This window comes from Puntigrus tetrazona, chromosome 6 (genome assembly GCF_018831695.1).
Source record: "Puntigrus tetrazona isolate hp1 chromosome 6, ASM1883169v1, whole genome shotgun sequence".
In the NCBI taxonomy this organism is placed as follows: domain Eukaryota; kingdom Metazoa; phylum Chordata; class Actinopteri; order Cypriniformes; family Cyprinidae; genus Puntigrus; species Puntigrus tetrazona.
In genome coordinates, this window is record NC_056704.1 from 22,434,152 (window position 1) to 22,456,678 (window position 22,527).

Genomic DNA, 22,527 nt, shown 5'->3' on the forward strand with positions numbered 1-22,527 from the left:
ACATAATATGGATAGGATTGTTTTGTATTGATGTTACATTAGAAATGTTCTGCATTAATTCATTGTGATAATAAAATTAAAAATGCCTTTATTATTATTATTATTGTTTTTATGTCAATAATATATAATATAGTAATATATATTAATAATAACTTTAATGTTTAAGTGAAACTTTGAAGCTCTTCATCTCCAAAACAAAGGCAAAATGAAAACCTGTGTGCTCGTTGCCAGAAATGATGCACACATGCAGTTCCCAGGGAGCCCGTCTTAGATTTGGCTGTTCGTTCCGCATTAGCGTGGGAGCCATCTTGGATCTGGCGGAGAGTTATCACCCTCCTGCTGTTCGCAGCTGATTTGCCTCATGCCACTTATCAGCACTGCTGCAATCACAGCCTCAGCTAGATTAAGCATTCATCGCATCTCTTGCTGAAGTTTTATGAAACACCTCACTTTTTTCCTGAGACCTCGTGTAGCCCTTTGCAGTCCACTATAAACTACCATAATGAGCTGCTTTCGAGTAAAATTTAGACCTTTAAGACCTTTGGGTTCATATTTTAGGTGAAAGAACACATCATTACGGTACGCTTTTGAGCAGTTTTAAAAGTAACATTGTTTTCGAGAAGTTTTAAAAGTAACATTGTTTTTCTGTACCTAAAGGCCTAAAGTTTATACCCAGAAGTGTGGTTCCAAGGTATAAATTATTTTATGTTTCATATTTTTCTTTAACTTAAAGTATGTTTCAATTCATGTCCTCTGAGAATCTTGTATTCATTTATGGATAGAGTTATTAGGGGCAGACAACCAGGTTTACAGTGTCACTGCCTTTTAAACATTATAAGCAAATGATTGATTATTATCATTCATTTCAGTCATTCATTTCATTATTAGCATTAGAAGTGCTTTTTAAGCCTCTCGTGGGACGATACCGACATAAACTTCTACAAAACTATGGGTTTATGAAGATGGCCGTGCACAGACACTTTGAGGAGCAGTGGCCCAAACAAAAAAAAAAAAGAGGGCACTAAAGCCGTTGGTGCTTGTTACAGTTTTTCTCACTTGCTAAAACACAATTTCTGAAACCTCGTTCCATTTTCTGAAACCATTAAACACAAAACCTCATCTTCAAGCACAAAATGAAACTTTCGCCTCATAGCAGTTTTACCTGTGATCAAAATCAAGCACTGCTCTCAATTCATAAACAAAGTGATCAAAATGCACTATCAAGCAGTCAGTAAACAATACACCAAAAAATAGAAAACACGTTGTTCAAAACATATAGTTCTCAGGGAGAAAATGAAATCAAATGTAATATTTTTTCTGTCATTGTCTTTTGATGAACGAAAGCATGTACTATCATAGTAGCTCGACATTGTTCAATTACATGTGTTCTCTATTTGTATTTGATTGTTTCCACTTGGGTTTACCAGTATGGATGATGTGCATTAGAGTGCTGAACGTGTTTTGAGAAGGAGAATGTGTTTGGAGTTTTGCTGAAAATTCGAAGTGAGATCTGCAAGTTGTGTTTTGCCGTGTAAAAATGTTTTAAGGTATGGACAACAGACTACATAAAAAGCTAAATGAGGTCAGGCAACTGAGAACTTTGTTTTAGCGATTAAAAAAAAAATGACAAAAAGACTCAAATCAGTCAAACCTTTCAGAACAGTAAGATTTTTTAATATATATTTTTAAAATATAGTTAATTTAGTTTTATTAATATTTAAAACAGTAAAAATCATGTGTCTTTGATGAATAAAAATATTCATAGATCAGCATCTATACATTGTGATGATTCAGCCATATAATAAAGAAATTATAGAAATTAATGCTTTAATTATTTTTTTAAATTAATCAAATTTTAATGATGAAGAAATGTAAAATGTTACTAAAGATGCCAAATGAATGTTCTTCTGAAATTTCTATTCTATTCTGAAAATCTAATATGTATTTTAGTTTACAGTATGAATATCCTTCATTATTGTGCATAATCAGAGATTAAAAAGCAAGCCAGCCTATTGTGGACAAATTTAACAGGATTTGAAACATATTCAGGTCATAATGTAACTTGGATGTTTAACAGAAGTACAACAGAAGAGCCATAAATGTGATGTTCTTTTGCTTTATTCATCTTTTTTTATTTGGTTCATGCATATACAGTAAGCGGCATCCAGACTCAGACCGTATACAAGGTGACAAAACTTTGCGAAAAGTAAAACTCTGTTATTTGCTAAGTATCAAGGGCCATCTCTCACTAGCACGATTTGTCTTGTAAATATAGCGCGGTAATTGCTTCGCTAAAAAAAACAGCGGCCAAAATAGCCTTCAGATGGTCCAGGGTTGAAGCGCCGTTCTTATTGCAGGAGCAAAGAGATAAACAACTGCCAAGTGGTAAAATTCAAAGACCGTTTTGTTCTTCTCAGAATAAGCTATTAACCTTGCACTCTCCAACATTAATTATGAATTCTCTCCGTCACTTGAAGAAGAAAAGTGTTAGTTAGGGCACAAAGTTACACTTGGCAGCTCGTCAAAGGCTACGTGAAAGGATCCTCGCAGGTTTTTAAATTGGGCAAACGGAGCAAACAATGCGTTTGAAAAAGCCACTCTGCAACTTCATTTTCAGAACAATAGCGGCCGTGTTCCCAGAGGTGGCATTTCTCATTTTTCTTATCTGTGCACCTTGAAGGCTGTCACAGTGGTGAGCGCTGCGCCTCTGTTGTTCAGCATGGATCGGAGAAGTCTCCTGAGGTGAAGGACCCGGCGCTGGTATTGAGTCGCGGCGCTTTTGAATTTCATCTACAGCTAGGCCTTTCCTATCAGACTCATTTGAGAGCTGGGTTTCAGATGAAAAGAGTAACACTCTACCCTCCAAACTCTGACTGGATGTCGGTGCATTGTGACGTTGTAAGTGTGCTCTGTGATGCCCGTGAATTGCTTTCCTAGGGGATGTCAAGAGGGTAGAAAATTGCAGCACTTTAGCTCAACTTTAACAGGCTTTTCCTCTCTTATTCGAGCTTGCTGAGAGATCCCATTTATCCTGTTACGGAACCTGCATTGCATGGGAAAGAGAATGTATGGATTGTGATGATGCATCTGCGGGAAAAAGCGCTAAATATAATGAATGACTCTGGGGGGACAGCGGCTCATGGGTATAATTATCAATCATAATCAGCCTTGATGAATTTAAGGTTTCTGAAAGTGTCCTCTTATCACTTTTTCAATTAAAAAGGAGGGAAAAGATGCACAAAATGTTTTAAGTATAGTCTGGAGTATGATTTGTAAACAAATGCATCCAGAATGGCAATATACATTCAATTATATAAGTATTTTAAATGTATATAAATGATGTGTAATAACATATACGTATTTTGGGTGTGTGTAGGGCCTATATGTGTGTACACATGCAAATTAAAATCAACAGTTTGAAACAATTACATTTGTTTTATGTTTTATGATTAAAGTATTTTATACTCATTAAAGCTGCATTAGCTGATTAAAAATACAGCACAAAACACTTTAAAATGTAATTTATTCCTTGCAAAGCTGAATATTCATCAACCATTTCTCCAGTCTTTAAGGTCACCTTTAGAAATCATATACTTCAAATCTCATGCCACACTTCAATTTTGCATAAGAAAGAAGAAAAGAAATAACAATTAAGCTAAATAAATATGTAATTCAGACCTATTTAAGTTAAATACTGTTTGACTCACTATAGATACAATAAAGACATTACTTTTTTTATTATTTTACATTTCTGTTTTACCCAATTATCCAATTTTGTGGTTATGACAATTAACAAACATGATCCAAAAAATACTGTTTTTTCATAGCAAGATATGTATGTATGCATTCTTTTTTAAAGTATGAAAATTATAGCCCATGATTTGGGCTGGTAGCGATTCTCCTCACTGTACCTTTATTGTTGTAACTTAATTGCTTACTTTGTAGTGTTTCATTACTGGGAACATTGTCTTCCAATCAAATCAGTGACAGCCTTGATAGTTATAATGTTAGCTTGTTTGTTGTTTATAATTGCCTCTTAATTACGCTCTTCTTGTATGATTGTAATTTCCCACTCTTTCTCTAACTTTGTAACTTTGAGAAGAAAAAGAACTTGTTTATCTAAAGCTACAGATTCTGAATCAAAAACTTAAATCTAGGTGACATAAGTGTACTAAGGAGGGGGCATCATAAGTTGCATATTATCGTACTGCATGTACTTTGTATGAAATTGAATGTGGTTTGTCGAATTATTTGATTAGATATATTAAAAAATATATACATTTTGTCTATGTATTTATTTTGGCTGTTCAGAATGTACAGAATGCAGCACACTAGTATTCCATTGTGAACAGAGACAACGTCTTTATACGAAGGGCTATCAAAATATGTTAAGTTTAACTTAATAAACCGCCCTAACCAAACAGACATACACTTCAAGAGCAAAAGGTTTTTTCAACATCTAGTTGAAATGAGGCGAGCTATGAAATTGAGCGTTTTGAATTTATCAACAAGACTTTCAAATGGCATTTTGAAGTTCACTTAGAGTGCATTTGTGGTTTAAGGCAATGCATGGTGAGTGACTGAAGAAGTGTCTAGAGATAGATCTTTTATTGCACGCACACACACACAAATGATCCCACGAGCATCAGGGAATGAATTAAATATTATAATGCAAATTAGGCCTTTAAACCAGTAGTTCATCAAATATTCTGTATTCTTGGGCCTTCGGAGTTCTAGGAATAACCACATCTGAAATATTAAGCAAAGATTAGCAAGGGTTCAGTGAATGCTGTCTGCCATTTTTAGAAAATAGAGTATTAAATAGTCTAGAAAAATATTGCGCGTAAACAACTGTTTTGACTGTCTTTGTCTATATGCTCCTCCCATACCTGATCATATTTTATCTTTAAACAGATAGAATAAAAAAAAATATTAACATTGTTAAATATGTATATATACATTTTAATCAAAGATAACACATTTTTATTATTATTACTGTTTTTATTTTTGATCAAAAAATTTGTCTCGATTAAATGCAGCCTTGGTGTCATAAGGGACTAATTTCAAAAACGATTAAAAATAGTAAACAACAATGTTTATTCAGATTCATCTGCCTTTAGATGGCGCTGCCGCCAAGCCTGCTTTATGCCCTTAGTGCATGAGGTCTGTGACACCCACCGGGTTTCATTTCAATATCCTGAAGCGTGTGAGAGCTCATTCACAAAAGAAAATTTGTATGAGCCCCCAGACTGCATGAGAGCTTCCGAGGCAGCCGTGCCTAAATTAAACTGTTTACATCTTATAATACTAAAAACTTCTGTGCTTGAGTACGTAGATATTGGTGGCACTGCTTAATCATTAAATCACTCAGGTGAGAAATGAACTGAATTGCTTTTTTAATGTGAAAAATAAGGGACGCTAATAAACAAAACCATAACATACCCTTGAGTTTCTGATAATGAAGGACTGTTAACAATCATATTGATTAACTTTATCAACAGTTAGGAGTCAGGAGAGATAACAAACAATAATTGTAAAAGAAAAAAAAAGACTTTGTGTATGAATAATACCAAACTCGAATTAGCTTCCATTCATTATTTTAGTTTCAATAGCTAAAGACTCTAGAGTCAGCGGCGACCCCTGAACATCACATTGACTCAGGGTCCCGCTGCGACTGCCTTCCCCCTCTGTAAAAATCGTGATCTGGTTCCACTCTCTCTTGCCTCCCGGGCCCTTGGAATCGTTCTAACCTTCCCCACCTCAGGGCGCCCCAGTCTGGAGTACACTTGAACACTCAAATATCAGTGTTGACTGCATTAGAGTAAGTCAGATAATACCAGACACAAACGTCTGGCATCTGCATATTTCCTTTAAGCAATATATGATTTTAAGCGTATAACTGGTGGGTTATAGCTTTTTATGTTGTATTGCTGTATTATTTGACCTGAGGTTGTTTCTAAATAAACTCACAATGGCAATATTTTATAGGTTACGGGGGTCAGCCGCGGTCCATCATTTTTCAGCTAAGGTTTGAGGTCAAAACCAATATGTAATGCATTAATGTCCCTTGGTGACACTTGATCTGCATTTGACAACCTCTGATTTGACTCAAATCAAATACAACCTTGAAAAAGCAATACATGATTGTTACCGCAAGCCCGGTTTAAAATAAAATAAAGTTTTGGTCTTCTTTCAGCTGGTTTCCAATCATTTCAATCTTAATGGATTTTTTACCTTGACATCTTCACTTGTACTTTTCTGAAAAGTGGTGGATTTTGTATGAACTATGTCCGTTAAGACATTTTGTAAATGGAAATGATTTCCTGAAAATGCAAAATAAGTCATATGGCTTTTGTTTAACTGGAACATCCCAAGAATTCAACTTAAAGACTATTTGCTATGGTAGGTTCGAGGTTAATGACTAAATTTATATGCGTTGTATAACAAAATTGCTAATTTATTACTTTGTATATGACAGCCTCATAATTCTTTTGAAGTCATTAGGTGTTAAAAAATAGAATAATTAAAGATAAACAAGCACCTCCCAAACAATAAAGTAAAGAGTATGCAGTTTTTTTATGCTCAAGCCTGAGGCAAGGGCATCTTATATAGTCCACATGCTAAAAGCCATCAAGGAACATATCAGCACCTGGGTTATAATGTAAATGAATAAAAAGCATTTATATGCAAGGCTATAATTTGCAAGATGACCAAGTATGACAAATACAACAGTCACTGATGTTTCTCAAGATGAAAGTTATGAAACTCAGAGGTAAAGACTTTTACATAGTTAGCAAAAATGTATCATTTAAATAAATGTTGCTATTTTGAACTTTCTGTTAAAGGCGCAAAATGTAAGATTTTTGCAATAAAATATCCAAAGCTTGCGCTGTGTTATATACTTCATGCAGTTGTGTACTTAAGTTATTCCAAAAGTTCCTGTTAAGGAGTTTTAAATTCTACTTTTATAAACTGTTGTCCCTGTTTCTCCGTGGTCACGGTTGGCTATCAATGACGTAATGTCTGCGCTATCGTGGACAAAAATGCCGCTGCACGGTTAAAGCACATCCATTATGACTAAAATTGACATCACGGCTCCTTCTCCGCGCTTTTATGGTATTGCACATTGTAACCAATCAAACACGAGTCTGTTGAGCTTATGAACGCAATGGCCAATAAGAGGCGTTCAGATGAGTTATCAAAAGAGTGCAGCATTGTTGTTGAGTGCGTGCACGTGCTGACAGACTCACTGAATTCAGCTCGCGAATTATATTATAAACAAGTGCAGATATAATATATATAAATATATATATAAAAGTAAGTGATTCTCTTCAAACAGTGTATAGCCAGCTTTACTGATTAGGGTTTTTTTTCCCTTTTCTTTTTTTATAAGAACATGTTAAATGTTCTTAGCTCATTCTCTCTGTACAATTTATTCACTTTTTGAATTACTGTGCAAGGCAGTTCATTACCTCATTGGTGAACACCGTTTGTGATTTCCATACTATTCCATACTACTGAACACGTTTACATACAAAATAAGCATTAACATGGGCAGACATAGTTGGAAATAATATTATGTAAAAACAATAAAATTTTAAATTAATTATTAAAGTACTGGGAAAAAAGTGAAATCGATGTCTCTTATGGTTCCGCCCTCTTAACAAGGTCATCAGGCTTCGTCTTTGCTATTGTTTTGAACATGTGACCTCTAACGGCGGAAACTATTAGCATCAAAATACACTATATTGCCAAAAGTATGACTCGCATACACTACAACTTAAGTGATATCCCATTCCTAATCCATAGGGTTCAACAGGACATCGGTCCACCTTTTGCGGCTATAACACCTTCAACTCTTCTGGGAAGGCTGTCCACAAGGTTTAGGAGTGTGTTTATGAGAATTTTTGACCATTCTTCCAGAAGCGCATTTGTGCCACACACTGATGTTGGACGAGAAAGCCTGGCTCTCAGTCTCCGCTCTAATTCATCACAAAGGTGTTTTATCAGGTTGAGGTCAGGACTCTGTGCAGGTGAGTCAGCCAGACTCTGTCATCCATGTCTTTATGGACTTTGCTTTGTGCACCGGTGCACAGTCATGTTAGAAGAGGAAGGGGCCAGCTCAAACTGTTCCCACAAAGTTGGGAGCATGGAATTGTCTAAAATGTCTTGGTATGCTGAAGTATTCAAAGTTCCTTTCATTGGAACTAAGGGGCCAAGCCCAGCTCCTGAAAAACAACCCCACACCGTAATCCTCCACCAAACTTTACACTTGGCACAATGTAGTCAAACAGCATTCTCCTGGAAACCGCCAAACCCAGACTCGTCCATCAGATTACATCTAGAGAACTGTAGAGAATGCGTCTCCACTGCTCTAGAGTCCAGTGATGGCATGCTTTACACCATTGCATCCGACGCTTTGCATGGCTTGGATGCAGCTGCTCCGCCATGGAAACCCATTCCATGAAGCTCTCTGTGCGCTGTTCTTGAGCTAATCTGAAGGCCACATGAAGTTTGGAGGTCTGCAGTGATTGACTCTGCAGAAAGTTGCCCGACCTCTTTGCACTATGTGCGTCAGCATTCGCTGTTTATACGTCAGTTTACGTGACCTACAACTTTGTGGCTGAGTTGCTGTCATTCCGAACACTTCCACGTTTTTAGATAAAGCTGACAGTTATTTAAAAGCGAGGAAATTTCACGACTGGACTTGTTGCACAGGTGGCAACCTATCACAGTTCCACGCTGGATTTTATACACCTGTGGCCATGGAAGTGATTGAAACACCTGATTCTGATTATTTGGATGGGTGAGCGAATACTTATATAGTTTATTAAGCCACAAACCGTTTTCAATATTGATTATAAAAAGAAAGTTTCTTGAGCAATAAGGAACTTTTTTGCACTAGATTTTTTGTTACAAACCTTAGCCTGCGGGATTCTTGATCCCCTGATATCACATGGACTATTTTAACAATGTTCTTACTTTTATGTCCTTTTATGAAGGTTTCTAGACCTCAAATGTATTGGATCAGATCAGATTTCATGTTATTTTGTATTCTGAAGATGAACAAAGGTCTTATGGGTTTGAAACGGGTTTCATTTTTATTTTAGGGTGAACTAACCTTTTAAGTTTGTTTGGTTAGTGAAAGACTGATAATCCAAAATCTGGAAACAGTTGGTAATTATGAAAGCAATCCGTCCTAACTTGTAGGAATGCACCAGTATTGATTATACAGTATAATTATTACACAGTAATATGATACATTTCTCACTGCTGCTTGTCCCTAAATCAAATGTCCTCAGAGAGCAGCTCATATTCTTTGCATCTCTTGCAATGCACCCAACAAAAGCGAGTGTGTTTAAAGTTTTGGTGCTAAATCCAAAGGGACAAATACTTCAATAACAGTGAAACTGGCATCTTCTACTGATGATGCAAGCCCCAAAAATACAATGATGAAAGATACCAGCAGTGGGTGGATTCAAATTGATCCAACTGAACCAAAGTTATGGAGACTGAAAGTTCTTCTTTTTTCTCCCAATTGTTATTTCTTTGTGCATCTTTCACAGTTGCATCAGAATGATAGTTTCTTTATATATATATATATATATATATATATATATATATATATATATATATATATATATATATAAAATCAAACTTTCAAGAGGTTAATTATTGCTGATATTGACCAACTCAGGTAATCAGCCAACTCAATCACTTCCGGTGACTTACGCTGGAGTGTCTCCCTCTTCTGCCCTCCCCCACAGTCAGGCCTCATTGCGGATTCTGCAGAGAGATCAGTCTTTTAATGGGCTATCATTAGCTTCTCTTCATCTGCTCAGTGAAAGCGAAAAAAGAGGGGGTGTGGGTGGTGCTGGAACCAGAAAGCCGCGGCAGAAGTGACGACTTGCTTGACCATGAAAGAAAATTAATGGGACATGCATGGGTAATGAGATTACAGAGCCGTATCTCGCTGGCCTGAAGAGCAAGATCACCAGGTACTCCGGTTTAGGAATGCATAGCCAAGCCAGAGATGGAAACAAAGCAGGCTATGCACATATGTGATAAATCCATAGAGGTATGTTCGCAGCGGGTGTCTGTGCTCATTTGATGATCTGCTAGACTCTTTTTCTCTCTCTCTCTGCTGGCAGTATGTTGGGAGTGTGACAGGGCAGACTATTGGTCGCAGCTGTCTGGGGTTCTCTGAGGGCCCGTGCCATACGGTCGGCATGAGAACTAGAGTGGCCTGAAGTCCTGTAGGATCATTCTGACCATATTCTGCGTCCATTCTAGCGGTTAATATCAAGCACAGCCTGCCGTGTGGCTTGTTTCCCCAGGAAGAACCACAGAAAGATCAGATTAGTTGTAAATTGACTTGGAAATGGCACAAAAGCTGTTTGAGAATAAAAAGAGTGTTTAATGCGGAGTGCATAACTCCAGAAACCCGAGGGTTAGTTCATGGAAAAGGAACAGTTCTGTTCATTTACTCACCTTCATTTCATTCCAGACCTGTGTGGAAACTACCTGTATGGAAATATTTTTGTAATACTTAATTCATATACACTATTGTTTAGATTTTGGGAGTCAATAAGATTTTTTTTAAATATATAGTTTTTTTTCAGATTTTTTTAGACTGTTAAAGAAAATTCCACAGGAATTCAAACAATTATTTTCAAAATATTTTTTTATGTCATACATACGTCAACAACCCATATCATGTCATCACAGGGAAAAAAATACATAGACTATTGACCAACTGTAGGAGAACATTTATTTATTTTAAATAAGATTTGCGTTGTTAAAGCCAGGGTTGTGTATGAATATATCATATTTGTGTATTATATGATATGATGATGCAGGTATTCACTGTATATTGTGAGTAGGGCAGTGGTGGGTTGCTGTGTGTATTATATGTATGTTACACATATTTAAACAGCAGATATCGTTTTCTTAGGATCCACAAATAAATGTTAAGAAGTTAACAAAAATAAAACGTTCATGAATATATAGAATTAGATCCACAGAATTAGATCCACAGATCCACAAATGGATTCGCAAATAAATGAAGAAAAAAACAATTTTTTTTAATTAATTTGATATATTTTTTGCTTTCATGCTTGTGAAACTCTAAGATTTATTTTTGGAACAGATTTGTTTGTAAATATGTAAATATGCAGTTGTATAAATCTCTTTACATTTGTTCAATATGGAATACTGCAACAGAAACATCTCCATAGTTGTGTGCTTTTCAGAACTGAATTAAATAGGTGCAGCATTGGTGAGATGCAACAAGTGTTGGTTCTCAAAACATTGTATAAATTACCCTTGCGAATGTTCTTTAACTCCTGAACTATGGGCAGCAACAGGCAAGACAATGCACTGACCTCTGATTGTTTCATCATATGTGTTACTATCCGTGCCATCAATTATTTATCACGCTGCACTTCCCTGCGAGCCATTATCCCGTTTGATATTGCAAAGGTGGGGAGAAATAACAGCTGTGTTTTTTTCTGTTATGTGTGTCGGCTGTGTCTGTCACCGAGACCTGTAGGGTGTGTTCAAAAATGAATGAGCTGTGCTTACAGTGTAAATAAGCAGTGGGACGACACCGGAGGATGTTTAGAATGCAAACACCTGCTGTTACTGCTTTGATTGGTTGTTTCTGTGCGGCGGATTGCTTCCGATCACCTAGCTGGGCAGGGTGCCCGTTTATCAAATGCAATATGTGCATACAGACGTGTTCCTTAAGTTTATAAAATTGATTTCGTGTTTTATTTTACGTGAGTCTGGATAATGCAATTGTTGTACTTTGACTGTAAGCAATGGGATAAAAATAAATTATATTAGACTGTTTTTCCCTCATATCCTGGTGCAGAAAAGTGGGTGTACAGGTCTCAAAATGTTGGTTTCTCAGCCTTTTTGGTTAACAGAACTGTGCCAGAATATGTCTTCCAATCAATATGACTATATTAGTAACTAAATGAAGCTTAAGTAACTTAAAGAAAATTAAATAAAAAAACTTTCATGTGTTGCATTTTTATTTATTGTCATAGCTGATATAATATTTAGACATATATTTAATTTAAATAATCCCAAAAATATAAATGATTATTTATAAATGAAAATAAATTATCTGAGTGTTAGGGTAGGTACTGTGCGGGCATCCATTTGATAATTTAAATTAAAATTGTAAATTGCACTCAAATTAATTTTTCATAGTGTACTACAATACTCAAGGGTCGCATATGTTATAGACAGGGACAAACCTTATAAAAGCTTTGGAATAAGAAACTCTGGGTTCAGTCTAGCTTGTTTGCTGAATATCTCTCGAGGCTCCTTTATGTTCAGGCTAATCGGTCACCCAGTTGTGCTAGAGAGATGGTTTTATCCAGGATAGTTTTTTTGGTTTCATCTAGCTTTTTCTCGGTTGAGGAGATCTTTTTGCATAAAACGTTGACAGACGTATCAATTGCATCTATTTCTGGTGCAGGGGAAGCGTTATGTTGTTGATAACCCCTTCACTGATTCCAGCTATCGGAGCATCTGCATCATTAGCTGATGCCATGCTAGGCTGCTTTGGTGTTGTCTTGTTCAGTATTGTTTGGAGAATTCTTGCATTACTCTGTGATAGTGATCACAAATCCGACAGAGACATGTTCGGCTTTTGTTTATTGCATCTAGTCAAAGTTTGCGGACATTACACATGAGTCCTCATCGAATACATTCAGCTTAGTCGTCTCGCCGCGTTACACCTCGAAGTGCATCATGACCTCACGTCGGACTGTGTCTGTTTATCTTATATACATTTTCTACAAGCCTGGTTGGGTTTATCTTGCCAGGTAATTTCAGAAGACAAGCGTTCTCATCCACTGATCTGTAATCAATGTTCTCCACTTTATTTTCCCCAATCTGAGACGGTGCTGGCATAGAGGAATCTCTTTTGGGACTGTGAGGAGTAAACAGAGAGCGAAAAACCTGGGCCATCAATCACTGTGTCACTCCAGCATAGTTTTACCACGGATATATCCCTAAACAAGCGCAGCGGCTCGTCTGCTTAATTGCATGGCCCAGTGCTGATAGCATGGGAGTAATTGATTGGGGTATATTAGGTTGGCCTAACTTGTGTTCGCACTTGTCTCACAGTCAGTTCCTCGTCTCTCACCGTGGCCCGGCATGGTCTATTTTCTGCAGTGCATCAATATTTCATTTCAGCCCATTTTTTTCTTGGAAAGGATTGTCATTTCAGGAAAAGGTTGGACCTGTTTTTGATTATCTCTCTTTTCACCTGTTTCTCAGAGAAGATTAAGATGACTTGGACTATCACAACTACCACAAAATTGAAGTTTTGTTTTTAATCAAAAGGAACATGAAAAGTAGTATAAGTTTCTGTTTCTATTAAAGACAAGCATAGGCCGCTGAAACTTTTTTGGTTAAAAAAATAAATAAATATATATATATTATTTTTAAAATGTGTTAATTGTTATTGTTTTACATTCTAATGCATTTTAAATGGCTAATTATATATTTCTATATTTAGTTTTATATAACATTTAATTTTTAACATAAATTAACATAATTTTTGTAATTTTTAATTGCTAACTTCTTTTTATATAATTACATATAAATACCGTATATAACAAATATAATATGTATACTAGAAATTATTATTTTTTAAATATACTTAGAACCACAGTTCATTTCATTTCGTGAATTCAATCACCAACCAGCAACAGCCACCCTTCCTGTAATCATTGGAGACATGAGATGCAGTGCTAAACGGTCTCTCGCTGTCGGTGCTTGAAATAATTGTAGAATCTTTCTCTGACACTTTTAAATGCTTATACACTGCTGACGTATTTGTGACATTAGTGTGTGCGTCTGTATTTAATCGCACTATGTCATTGTTCAGTATAATTTAAATGGTCTTTTCGGTCGCAGAATATCGGTGCATCCTAATATATATATATATATATATATATATATATATATATATATATATATATATATGCAGTAAGGGTTTGTATATTATGGTTTAATGTTAAAATGTTAATGTGATAAATTTTTCTACAGCTTCTAGAAAGAAACGATCAGTTAATGTGTTGCTTCAGAACATAAATCCGCTATTAAACAATCTTTCGTTAACCACGATTGGATGATTACGCTACATGACAAAGGACAGTACAGTCAATGAAAAAGTCAACATTAATTTACCACAATGCACAATGACGCTCATGTTGTTAATTAAGAAAAGCAAGCATTTTACAGTCAAGACTCCGTGGTTTTGCTGAGATTGCGAGCGGGAGATCTCTGGGTCAGAAAAGGTTCAAAACCCACTGAGCTCACAAAGTCAACCTTGTGACCACAGGAAGAGCAGAGCAATAATTCATGTGGTTGGAAAGTAGAGCACCATACGAGCTCAAGCTCCTGTAGTGTACTGTAATTCTGAATGAACTGTGTACTAATTAGATGCGTCATCTTTATTGCAACAGGTTAAATCAGCAGTTTTGCATATGCGCTCAGATAATCAAATACACTCACGCGTCGCCTGCTCACAAGGTTCAGATATGAGACAGCGCAACCACTGGTGGTCTACAGAGGATACCTCATTATGTAGAACTGAGCTCGGGGTACCAGAGCTAGCTGCAATAATCCCATGCCTCACTGCTGAGCTCATTCCAGGATAACACTCCTAATGAGCTCACGTCTTCCCCCTGCGCTCATGCTGAGATTGCTGGCAGCGTGTGTGCGTAATGTGTGTCTCGCTCTCTCTCCATGTTTCATCACAGGATCAGAGAGAGAAAGTAGGAGTCGAGCCCCCCGAAGTGAACGGCCTCAGTCTCTCGGATGCGTTTTCGCTGTGCAGTTGACACGCTAACCCAATTGTGCCTCCAGGATATGGAATCAAACGAGGCAGTCAGAGACTGGCAGCAATGCAATGCAAATAGTTAGTTCTCATTTAAAGGTGCTTTTATAAATGCTAACATCAATATTTCAGTAATCTCCACATCAGACAGCACACTAACAGCCCGTTCTGTGACCGACTGATGAATATTACTCTTAAAAACGGCAAGCGCAGACTGAAATTGACAGTTCTAATTTCTGATTCTTATTCAAATTTTTTATTCTTATTCTTTTTCTTATTATTGGCTTATTATTTCTTTTTGGGTTTTTTTGACCACAGAAACAAGTTACTGATGTAACGTGCTATTTTTAGGGAAACCTAATTACCAGATTTGTCAGGTTAGTTGGACCTATTTTTTATTATTATTATATTTTTTAAGATATTCAGAGTTTTGTTGGAGGCACATATGAATAATTCAAATAGTAAATTAGATATCCACAGGCAATCCAGTGTCATATAATCTTACAGAAATCCTGATTCTCTGCTTTGGTGCTCAAGAATATATTTTTGTGATTATGTATGTTAAATACAGTTGTGCTGCTTAAAATTGAGTTAAAAAAATTTAAAAAATATATTTTTTTAAATTTAAAAACAAAATCTTTGTAACACTACTGTTTAAAAGTGTTTAACTTTAGATCAATGTAATGTGTCCTTGCTAAATTAAAAGTATTAATTTAATTAAAAAATAATTTAAAAATTATAATTTTTTAAAACTGTATTTTGTGTAATTATTATTAATTTATAATTACTTTGTCATTTATTAATTATTATTAATTATATGTGTGTTGTTTGTTTACCACAATAAGAAGAAAAAACGAATTAGTTAAAAACTCCGAAACTAATATTTCAATAAACGTGAAACTATAAAACATTTTATCACTTATCCTGCAAAAACAAACAAAAAAATAGGTGGTCCTCCTCTTTCTGTTAAACACCTATATGACAATGATCAGCAGTTTTCCATCAACTTTGCTTGATATATCACCATCTGTCTGCTTGTCTCTGGTGACGTGCTTGATAATTAGTTATAAACACGGCTAGATTTAGCAGTGGCATTTTGAAGTGATAACATGTGCGACAGTTCCTTTTTTAGGTTGTGGCTAACATAAGCAATTGTTAAAAAATGAAAGCTGTCTTGTATGTAAAGCAGATTTTGACTTTAAGGGCTGTTGCTGTGAAAATCTGTCAAGCTATCTATCTATCTATCTATCTATCTGTTCGTCAACTATCTATCAAGGTTCTTTAATATTTTTGTATGGTATATTATCTTAATTATATTTTATTCTATCACAACTACTAGTACTAATAACAATGTCTTATTCATTTATATTTTTTACTTTTTTATTTATCTAATAATAAAATCTCTAACAGAGTGCATAAATACCAAATTACAAATATATAAAATAAATATGAAGATTTTGTAACCACCATATTTCTTAATGAATATAATTTTTAATACTTATAACAATTTTGTGATATATATATATATATATATATATATATATATATATATATATATATATATATATATATATATATATATATAATAAAGATCTTTCAAATAATTTTCAACTACAAAAACAAAACAAAACTGCTGTTAACTTATTACATGTTAGACTGGAATTGTTTTGGAATGCATGTAAAGTAGTTCTCATAAGTGTGCATGTGATGTTGTTGAAGCTTTCAGCTTTCTCTAACAGTCTTTCCTCTGACAAATTCTGGCAGCCTGAATGAGTATGAAGTGCTTGTATTTTGCAGATAAGAAGATCAAAGGCTGTGGAAACTGTCGCCCACTGACTTGCCAGTGGGATTTAAGAAAGGTCTCTTTTGTATCTGTTGGTCGCACGTGAGATCTTCAGGTACGTTTCGCTGCATGTTCAACCATCCGTCTGTGAGCAGCTTGTTCCTGGCAGCACGAAGTCAATGGTTTTCCACAATGGCGGCGCTAAATTTTTTACACATCGCTGCTGTCCGTGGTGCTGAAAGATTGATTATATGGCCACCTGACATGCCTGTTACCCAGAGCAATTTCTTTCTGGTCAATGGGTCCCATCATCAAGGCGGCTGCCATATTGGACCGTGCCATAAGGTAGTGAAATGCTTTGAACGAGGTCTGTACTTTTAAAAAGACATAAAAGGCAGTAAAGGATGGGAAATTGGCTTGGATATAATTACTTTGAACCTAGAGGTGCCACATGGCTGCAACAAGTAATGCTGAGCTACACCAGCCTTGCGTTCAAAATGAAGGTGGAGATTTTATAACCACCGTCTCTCGGTCTCATAATATTCGGTTTAAACAGTGTTTTTGGTTTGACTCATTAAATGTGCGCATCTCTGTTCATTTGCCTGCCTCGTCTGTGTTGCAAGACAGATCAAAACCTGTAAGAAGGAGTACAAACATTTGAGTGGAATATACCAGCTTCTCTGACAGGATAATTTATGATTCGCACCTCAAGAAAATCATGTCACATTACTTGCTCAAGGAAGATATCCCTGATTGCTGTACGACCACTTTTAACTTCCATTAGCAAGTTATCACTCTTGTCAACTCACTCGAGACATCTGACAGGGACAAAGGAAATTGTAAAGAGATACTTAACTGGGTTTTCCTCTAGACTTTAGAAGAACACATTAGTTGAACAAAAATCTCTTATCCATTAAGTTTAATAAATTCATATTCATATATTGTTCAACAATGATGCATCAAATTACAGTGATAATATATATATATATATATATATATATATATATATATATATATATACACACACACCATGGTTTTCACCACAATATTAAGCAGAACTGTTGTTTTTAACACTATGATAAAGTTGATGAAAATATTTCTTGAGCAGAAAATCAGCATATCAGAAGGATTTCTGTACCATCATGTGACACTGAGGATTCAGCTTTGCCATCACAGTCATCAATTACATAAATCCCATCATTTTTGCTTTAGACTTTCTATGAATTTGATAAATACGAATGGGTCTTTGTACATGAAATCCTATGCAGTAGCTTCGTTTATATTTAAGAAGGGGGATGTTGCAAGGGGATCATTATGTTTGCAGGTCCTTGGCATTAAAAGTAAAAAAAAAAAAAAAAGTCATCTCATCCCACTGCATTGGACATTTTAATGAATAGTATTTTCTCTTGAGGAAATGATCTGATATTCCGGAAGATCTTGAACATTTATCATTGAACATGTTTGCGCAGTGGGCAGCCGGATGAAGAGTGGGGTGGTCCCGGGGTGCTGAGTGGCCCAGTTTACTGCTCTCCATAATGATAGAGGACATGTGTTGCTTTAGAAACATTACCGGAAAACACACATCTTCTGTGGTATTTTGTAATATCTGCTGTGCTTTTTATCTTCATCACCATCCAGTTGAGAGTCTTCTCAATCCTCCGAGAAAGCGGCTTCAGTTCAGAGAGTTGCAACTGCTGATAGTGCATGTCAATAAAAGCAGAAGGTACACTTAATAACATTTATTTCAGCCCATGGCGACAAAGAAACAACCACAAAGCACAAAACGGCTTAGAAAATCATTAAACGATGAACGAAAGTGGAGCAAATCATGTTCATGTTTGAAATTCAGGAACATTCTTTTCATATTCAGATTAGGGGCACTGCACAGCCCTCTTAATTACTTACAGCCAGATTCTCTTTTCAAGCCCCATTACCAGCAGGGGAATGAAAATCATAATGGGCCTGGAAGTAGAGTTTATCATCTCACTGCAACCTTGAGTAAGTGAGATGCACAGATAGATACGACACTCATAGGGCAAACCTCTACGCTGGATATAGCACACACGCATCCATCTACCGTTAGCGTCAGTTGCATGAGTGAAAAAAAAAAACAAAAGTTTTCGCCAGAATGTGGCGCATCATTCATTTGCTTTTTAAAAAGTAGGGCAACCTTGACATGTTCCCTACATTAAGGAGAGATCCTGTAGTTGTCCTACTGACACTCAGGGCAATTTCTTTCTATTTCATGTATGCAGAGTGGAACGAAAATAATGAGACTCATTTGAGCTGCCACTAGCCGCCGCAGTGTGAGTCTCGTGCTTTTTTCTTATTGTTGTTGTGAGGATTCAAACCTTGCTTTTTCTTTGACGTGCTTGATGCATTTTCATTTACTGTATGTTTATCTTTTTATAGGCACAGATACGTTTAATAAGTAAAATGCGAATCAAACATGTAAATCATTTAGGGTAAAATGGGGGAATATGTTGTGCATATTTCAATATTTAACATGTGCAGGATGATTATACATCAGCCAATGTGTTGTTATAGAATAATAACATTGACTAAATTAGTATATAGCACAAAATGTAAAAGTATTGCGATAATATGTTCCCCTAACTGATTAATTTTCTTAATAATTCCTATTAATATATATAAGTACAAAGTGTGATTAATATAAAATACTAAATGAACTGTTTTGTCATAACAGCAAAACTTAAACATTTGACTGTTAGCCTATACATTTTAATGAAAAGCATCTACAGCTACATTATGAAATATTAAATGATAACCCATCAGTTACAATAATTATTACATTTAAAAATAATAATGATAGCACCAGCATGCACTTAGGGCCTATCGTTCCAGTTATAGGGGAGATCTACTTTCACTTTTTTTCACTTAAATCTAAATCTAAAATGTTAATGTGTTTACAAATCCATCATTAGCAAGCAGAGCAAAAAAACAAAAAAAAGTGATATTCGATCTAATTCCACAGATGACTTTTCCAGAGATACCAAATTAAAGTAATTAACCTCAAAACCACTGAAGTTCGAGGAAACCAATTGACCAAATCTCACAAATGTCCTCATTCATGTTCATATATTAGAGATTGGGAACGAAGTAGGTTTAAAATGGTCTGTACTTCTGTGCCTGTGTGCATCGGCGGAACAACTGCTATTGTGATGAATGGGAACACTAACATATAGCTTTCTCCAGGTATTCCAGACCTCCTTGCAGCGAACCATGAATATGTAATTACTTAGTGGACCTTGAAGTTATTGATTTAGTTTGTTTGTTAAAAGTCACACAGACTTCTGATTTAAAGCGCGTGCTTTATGAATAATTGTTTGCATCAGCTACACAGCAGTGCAACTCTGCAAAAGAATTTTTGCAAGGCGCCATATAATAATAAAATAAAGCACTGTATATTGTAATAATGCTAATTAAAGTGCATTTGTGCATCTAGTAGATGGAACCCATCCATTAGATTCCTACAAATTAGGTCACCCTTTTTTAACACTTAAGTTGCTATCAACAGTGCTGAACATATCCTGTTGCATTTGGGCGGAAAACACATTGTTTGAGGAGAATATTTACACCTTGATGTTCTCGCTCCTGAGTCAACAGGAACATTTCTCACCTCCTTTGAATTGATTTGAAGAAACAGACAACAGACACAAAGAGGGAGGGAGAAAAGTCTTAGTTAAACCGCTATTTAGATCAAATGCATTTTATTTATGTTTTAATTGATTAAAAATGAAAACATACATTGGAAGTATTGAGCTGTAAATAAGTAGACGCCTAATTAGCTTTTTTTCCCTTGTTGTGCTGCTTTGTCAAAGCCCAGTCGCATGACATTTTGTACCAAAAACGTTACATTCACCCAAGGCTTGCAGCAGCAAAATCATTTATAAGAACGTTAACGGATCGCTTTCTCGTGATTTCTTTCGGAAAAAAAATGTTAGTTTTAAAACAGGTGACCTGTGAAGAACTGTAGAGATCCCAAATGTCTGAAATACAGTTGTTCGAAAAGCGTTGTAATTGGGCCTGCACATCACAGTGATGCTTTGACCGGATTTTGGACAGCGAGTCTTTCCAAGGGCTGGGAATTATAGCTAAAAAGGTTGGGTCAGGTCACAGAAGGTTCTCTCTTGGTCAGGTCCAAAACTGGGTCATGAGTTATTTCTCCTCACTTGAGAATCTTCTCCCTGTAGAAGCAATTAGGAGTAACTCTGTATAGAAAGACTGAACTACTAGCCATTTAAGCTGAAGTTTCTGCACCCTGCCCATTATAAACAGCCATTATACAGCAATTTTACCACGGGTAAGAAGTGCTGTTAGTTAGGACGTATGCAGCTTTGTATGTGACTCAAAGTTTAAAATGACCAGCTTTAATGTTTAGGGTTTTTCTTCTCGTCTAGCTCATACACAGTACCGTACACTTTAGAGTTCCCACACAAAGTCCCTTTAACAAGCACAGTTGGCCCTCACATCAACTTCAGGGCAAAGTTTGCTACAAAACGAATACTGCCAAAACATTTTTTGAAGCACTGGTCAATTTTGGGATGTTGGCATAGTATGTTGTTTTTTCAGACTAATGGAAAGAAAACATGAAGTGTTTATTACCTTGCATTTGTGGATTTCAGTGCATTACAATACATACTGTATCTTTCATTTATATTTAAAATACAAAGAATTTTGGACCTGGCTTGATTTTCACATTCACGATTCTGTTCTGGAAAAGTATGCAAATTAGTGCATATTTGATTGACCAAAAATAGCATATTTTGACATAACATTTCCGAAACTGTTAGAAATACAAAACAAGAATTTTGGTGTACTGAGACTGATCATTTGGGAAAAGTGTAGTAATGCCTATTTTTTTTTTTTCCAATTCACACGTAGCGTTGCAAATGGAGCTTCTCTAAGCTCCTTAGGAAAAAGGAAAAAACCTGTCTTCTCTCCTGTGTGAGGTGGCATATATAGAGCTGGTTTGATGTGTCAGGGGTCCGTCTCGCAGGCATTTACTTTGTCCAAACGGCACTGCTGTGTTCCCCTGTGAAGCAATTTGCAGTGGTAGCTCATCAATTACTGAGCGCGCCAGGGATGTCACTTATTAGCGACGGGTCAGTCTCTGATTGAAAAGTCCAGATGTGAAACGCTAAAGGTTGTTTGCCATATTTTTTTATTTATTTATATATATATATATTTTTTTTTTTTTTACAGTTCAGAGACATTGCTCTGAATGCAACGATTCCCATCTGTCCTTTTTCAGCATGTCTAACTAGGGATCCTGTGGTGCTATTTAAGAAGCATTCATTCCTTCACAGTGCAATTACTCCGTATTGTCCTAATGTAAGAACATTCGCTGGCAGGATTCATCTTTCTGAGAAATATTAGAATAAATGTTTTGGAATTTGAATTGAATTGGACAGAAACAGAAAGCTGCACTTTAAAGTGGAATGACAAATGAATTTACTGGAAAGTAAAGTTTGTCCTCTAATGTTTTACTTTTCATTATTATTATATTTTAAGTTGAATTTGTTTGTTTGAATTTGCTACAACACTATACGGTATATTTGTTATTGTATTGTTTTGACTGTAAAAATGCTCAGTTCTCTTTAGACCAGGACAAGTGAATATTCCTTTCACTATGCATTCACCTTTTCAAATGATATCAAAGAAAGATCCAGAGACAGTAAGCTTTCGGGCTGTTTCATCTGGGAAGACACATACGCTCATGCACTCAAACACAAAGACAGGCAGAAACTCAGAATGTGAATTGTTGTATGGTATCCACACAGTCCAGTGCATCTCTTGCAATATCTCCCTGACAGCAGGTAAGATGAAAGCCGTGTCTCTAGTAGTGAATCCTAACCAT